Below are 6,489 nucleotides of genomic sequence, written 5' to 3'. Positions count from 1 at the left end.
CCCGCACCCTCCCTGGGGTCAGTCCCGCCCGGGTTTTCCGGCATATGTCATCACGACAGAGCACCAGCTGGCTGGCACGGGGTCCACCATATGGCACCACCAGTTCAGTTTAGATGTCCATTCCCGGCGGAAAAGCTGTCGTGGCCACGGCGTTGCCGGCCGGCCGGATGCATTTCTTCCGGCGTGCCACAAATCTGCACACTCTTCTGCACGTACAGGGAGGTGGACGAAAATTATGGAAATAGCTTTGTGGCTGCTTTGGAGTAGTTTAAATTTCGAGGAAAATTTTGGGATGGTGAAGTTTGTGAGAAAATCGATACCAAAAGTGCATTTTAACGTCTGGTTTAATTGAGTCAAATAACGGAAAAATGCAATTTCCACAATTTTCCGTTGCACGCCAAGGGAGTTGCGTCTGTGGTGAAAGTTTAATGAGTCGTGTAATTTTGGGGGTTTCATTCCTCTTTCGAACGAAAAACCGTCCAATAAAAAAGCACCAGCATTCGAATGATACTATTTTCGCCATTTCCGCTGGCCGAATGTCCTTGTTTGAAAATCCTGCAAATTGCGGCTAGCGAATTAAATTGCATTTTCCGACAGCACAGCACGGAATGGGTCGAAAAATGGTGCAAAATTAAATAACAAAAAAATGAGAGCATACCCCCGCCTTGCTTTTTTGGGGTGTGTTGTCCTGGAAGTGACACTAGTGCCCGGCTAACAAGGGAGGTAAAATACGGAATCATGTTTGCGATATACTTTTTTTTTTTGGGAGGGTAGTTTTTTGTTCACTCTGCTCATTTACCATGGATATTTACGGAGGAAGAGCTGCGGGAAGGAAACATTCCATTTTGTGGCTTCTGGTCAGTGAACAAATAAAATTGTATGTTTTACACCACTGGATTAAACATGGTTTCATTACACTTGGGTGACTTCCCTCTGGTGACCTGGGAAGGTTGAAATTTGTGTTTCTTTTTTGACATTTTGACTCTTAATTAAGATGGTAATTTAAATAAAAAATCTAGGAAATAACTGCACTATCAACATGTTTCATCTCTCATCTCTCATCTCTCATCTCTCATCTCTCATCTCTCATCTCTCATCTCTCATCTCTCATCTCTCATCTCTCATCTCTCATCTCTCATCTCTCATCTCTCATCTCTCATCTCTCATCTCTCATCTCTCATCTCTCATCTCTCATCTCTCATCTCTCATCTCTCATCTCTCATCTCTCATCTCTCATCTCTCATTTCTCATCTCTCATCTCTCATCTCTCATCTCTCATCTCTCATCTCTCATCTCTCATCTCTCATCTCTCATCTCTCATCTCTCATCTCTCATCTCTCATCTCTCATCTCTCATCTCTCATCTCTCATCTCTCATCTCTCATCTCTCATCTCTCATCTCTCATCTCTCATCTCTCATCTCTCATCTCTCATCTCTCATCTCTCATCTCTCATCTCTCATCTCTCATCTCTCATCTCTCATCTCTCATCTCTCATCTCTCATCTCTCATCTCTCATCTCTCATCTCTCATCTCTCATCTCTCATCTCTCATCTCTCATCTCTCATCTCTCATCTCTCATCTCTCATCTCTCATCTCTCATCTCTCATCTCTCATCTCTCATCTCTCATCTCTCATCTCTCATCTCTCATCTCTCATCTCTCATCTCTCATCTCTCATCTCTCATTTCTCATCTCCCACCCCTCATCTCTCATCTTTTCTCATTTATTCTTCTCATGTTTTCCTTCATGATTCATTTTAACTCAACAATGTTCTTGGAATAAAAAACAAAGTCAATTTGTTTCATCAAAGCAAATTGTTTATCAAAAAGAATCCGTACTGAATCAATTTCCAGCTGATTTCCTTTTCAAATAATAACACGACTTCTTATTTGTTGATCCCACCTCACAGGAGCAACTTTTAATACAAATAAATTCCCCCACCAAAGATTTATTCCAAACGAAACTTTCCAAATCCAAACCAAAACACCAATATCATCAGCATAATTCGCCAAAGAAAACAAAACTTTTTTCCCTCTCTCTCTCCCGCAAGGAACCTTCGGAAATTGGCAAATCTTTTCCACTTTTCCCAATTCTGCGAAAAACCGCAATCCCGGAAGCAAAAGCGCTAGATAAAAGTGCCAGCGAAAAACTTTTTCCCACTCTCGACTATCAACAAATCGCCCGCCCACCCACGCAAAAATCGCGAATCCCAACTTGATACGTGGCACATACTTACACGTGCCCTTAGACATTTGCGGGAGCAGCCAGCTAGACGGTGGAGAACATAAGTCACACAAAAGTTATTTATTGGAAAGATCTTCGCCGCTTCGACAGCCTAGCAGTGGAAGGAGTGGTGCAATTTTTGCTCTCGCACGATGTGCTCGAGGAATCAAAGGTCTCATTTTGAAATAAATTCTAAATTAATTTAAATTAAGCTAGAAAAATTCGAAAAAAAAATAAAAAACAAAATAAAAATGATTTACAAAAATTACAATCTTGAAGAATAAAAATTTGTGTACAATTAGGTTTTCCAAAAAAAAAAAGTTTCCCAAGAATCTCAATTTTTTTGAAAATTTAAATAACATTAAAAGTTAATGGATTCCAACTACAGTTTAATTGATTTGGTTTTACTGAATTTTTATTTATGACCTCAATTTTTTTTTTCATTTTAATTCAGTGAGATTACAAAAAAATTGTATTCCCATTAAGCCAAAATCATTTCTGCATTTTTATGTAGTCATTTCAAATTAAATTATTCATTAATATTTATCAGAACGGATTTGTTTGAAACAAGGGCTTCAGTTATTTGTATAAATTAAAAAAAAATGATGCCTCGAACAAAATTCAAAGTGCAAATTTTTACATGAAGTAGGGAAACAGTGTGGATCTCCAACGAACACCTAATGTTGGTACAACACCACCTGTGCGTTCAATTACAGCAAATCGAAGTTTTTGGATATTCCGTCGTGTAACTACTTACTATTCTTGTCATTCGCGAACGTCGAAACGACCTACTTTTCTCTACCAAAATTTACAGAATGAAAAATTAATGCCATTCAATAACAGTGCTGAAAAGTTCTTCTTTTCAGCACTGAAATGGGTGCTGAAAAGATGAACTTGTCAGCACTAGTAACGAAAAGTAACATTTTTCAATATATTTTATTATTTGAACGATGAATTACTTTACACATAGATGATTAACATAAAATTCAACTCAAAAAGTGTTATTCGAAATTGTAAAAAAATCTTCTGAGCAACTCATAGCAAAACTTGTTTTTTTAGCGGTCGTTGTATTTATCCAACTCGGTAAACCTCGCTTTGTACGACTTGTGCTGAAAAATCTTCTTTTTGCAACTTGTTGCCAAAGCTTCTATTTCAACTTACATCGAGTGTTAAACATTTCAGTAAGAAGTGAACATTTTTTTTCCAAAAAAGGTGTATCAATAATTAAATTAAGAAAATTTGGTGGAAATAGGACCAAATACTTAACCTGCTAGTATATGACAATTTCCCCCAATTCATCCGAAAAAATATTTTGAAATTATTTTTTTATTAATTTTTAATTAATTTATTGAAAAATGATGAAAAACAAAAATCAATGGATGTTATAATAACTTGTGAAACTTTTTACTTTGCCTCTTATTCTTGAATGTTGAAGTGGCCTACTTTTCATCGCCAAAAATAAAATAATATGAAAAAAGAGCAAAAATATCTACTGAGACAAAAAACGAAGATTTGAAGGGGTTTTTGTTGTTGGGGTTTAAGGCTTTCAAATGACGTTTCTTTATGAAAGTTCATACACTTGTTTTTTGATATTTCATTAGAAACTAGAGGTGGGCAAAAAAAAAAAATTCAAAAAAGAGCGAAAGATCCGTTCAAAAGAGCGTCTCCTGAAAAAGAGCGGTTTCGCACACCTCTATTAGAAACCCTTTTAATAAATTTATATATTTTTCTAGAGATACTAGATTTAAAATAATTTTGTTTTAACCAGCTAAATTTTCTGCAGTTTTAACCTTTAAAGATCTAGCAATAATGCCAACTGTTAATTTTATTTTAAAAATATGAAATAATAAGTTTGAGTATTTTGATACGAAAGATGTGATTTTGAAATTTTGAAGAGATTTTTATCAAAGGATTGAGAAAATTTCACAAAACATTTTATTAAACTGAAAATCGGATCATTTCTTTCCAAGATTTCGTCAATTAAATAACAAAGGCTGATTAAGTAATTGTCATTTTTTAAATACCATATCTCAGTTACTAAATGTCGGATCTACAATGTTAGAAAGAAAATGGTAGGGAGTTGTCTTAGCAATTTGATTTTGTTTTGTTTTTCATAAATATACTAGAGTCACTTTTTTTAAATTGAAAAAATACCTGAAATTGGTTATAACTTGAAAACGGGGCACTTAATCAAAATTTTACAAATGTGTTTCTCGATTGCATATCCAATTTTATATCCAAACATTATTTTTGATAAAAATCGAATGTTTGTATTTAAAATTCAAAAATTAGTTTATTTTCTAGAAAACATCCCTTGACCAAAATAAAAACGTCTGCTATGCACTATACTGCCCATGTTCGCATAAATGTCCCATATGCAAAAACAGCAAGCTGAGAAAAACGCATTTGAAGTTTGTCCCATACATAAGGCTACGGGTTAAGTTTTCGCGGAAAAACTGGATTTCCTCCTGATTTCTAGAACAAAGTACTGGATGTTATAGGCTCTTTTGAAAGAGCACACAATTTTGAACCAAACTGCATCAATAACTCGAAATCGTTGAAAATGCATATGGGACATTTATGCGATCATGGGCAGTATAGTTCATAATTTAGCATTTTAATTTCCCTAAAAAATATCAAAAAATTAAAAAAGCGTAGGGGGGTTTGTCAAAATTAAGCTTTTAATAATAATAAGTTTTGGTTTCCTTTTTTTTATTCTAAACGTAACCTTTTTCCGAAGAAATCAAGTCGATTAGAAAACCCCTTTCCAAGATACGGATTTTTGAACATGTTTGTATAGGGACTTGTTTTGAGAAACAAACTATGCAAAATGGCTTATTTAAAAAAAGTGACTGGAACATTTTGAAATACTGAAAATAGGCAAAATATAATGATTGGAAGTTGTAGAATCGGCATAATACTATCAATAAAACCAAAAAAAAATAATAACAAGAAAAATGCATATTAAAAAAATTACCAATGAATGAAGAAAATCAAAAAATTTCCTCAGGTAGAAAAAAAATCGAAATAAAAATAAAACATGATTTGAAATGTATAAAATCATATTAAGCATATTTGAGATCAATCAACAATATTTTTGTTTTTGTAAAATTCCTGCAAACTGCAACAAGTTTTTTTTTCGAAAAAAAATATTTCGCCAATACTTTGATATTTTGAAAACTAAAGATGGCAGAACATGTTGGCAGGTTTAAAACACTTTTTTCATTAAAAATGTTAAACCCATGGCTTGTAATTTAAATTTTAATATTTGAAATTTGAAGTATCCCCAGAGTCGATAACATAAATTTCAAAAAATATTTGCAAATTTAAAAGTAGTTTCGATGATTTCAAAAATAAAGTACAACCAAACTTATGATTTAGACTCCAGTCAAAATGTGTCCTCTCATTACTCTCTCTCCCCACTCAGACCAGCAAGCTGCCATCGGAGTTTTCTTCAAATATTTTCCCTCCAATTTTCCATCCCATCCCGCCCGAACAAACATCGACCATGTGAGATTTTACTGCACACATAATGTGTTTTAAATTTAAATTAGTTTGGAAAACTGTCAAAACATGTAAGACAAAATGGCGACGACGACACACACACACACACACTGTCTTGCTTGGGTGGTAGGGTTGGCCAAGGTTTAAGTATGTGCCAGTCGGTTTGAATTTCAACGCAAAAAAAAAACATGCGAGCACTCGCAGATGCAATAACTTTTCGTTTATTGGATTTGAATTATAATCTGAGGGAGGAAAAATTGAGTTTTTCCTTTTCGTTTGAGACTCAAAGTTTGGCGTTACCTTTATGTGTATTTTGCTCTCCCTTGAGTTGTTATTGATCTCGCAATGGTTTATTTTTGTCATTTGCAATCCATTAAGCAATTTCGGGTTGATCCCTGCCTTGAGGGACAGACTGTTTAATGACTCACCCACGTGGTGTGCACGGTTTTTTTCGGTGGAGGGTGGTAGAAGGTCGGCTGTTGACAGGAAGGAATTTTCTTGCGCAGAACGTCGCCGTCGTCGTCGTCTTGGCCAAGCACAAGACGTCGGAAAATGAACGGTATGACGACTGCCATACCTTTGCAGTTTTTGTTTGTTCTTTGGGGGATTCTTTTTTCTCTTCTTTTTGTGTTTGCTGTCATGCTACAAAGAGTTGTTTTCCACCTTGCTCGTTTGGGTGGTGGGAAACATTGAAGGTCACTTTGTGAGAATTTTTGTTTGAGGTGAGAAATATTGTTGACGTTAATGTATCTTAAATAAGTG

The sequence above is a fragment of the Culex pipiens genome, chromosome 3 (genome assembly GCF_016801865.2).
Source record: "Culex pipiens pallens isolate TS chromosome 3, TS_CPP_V2, whole genome shotgun sequence".
In the NCBI taxonomy this organism is placed as follows: domain Eukaryota; kingdom Metazoa; phylum Arthropoda; class Insecta; order Diptera; family Culicidae; genus Culex; species Culex pipiens.
The sequence above is the reverse complement of the archived record's forward strand: the minus strand, read 5'-3'. Positions refer to the sequence as shown.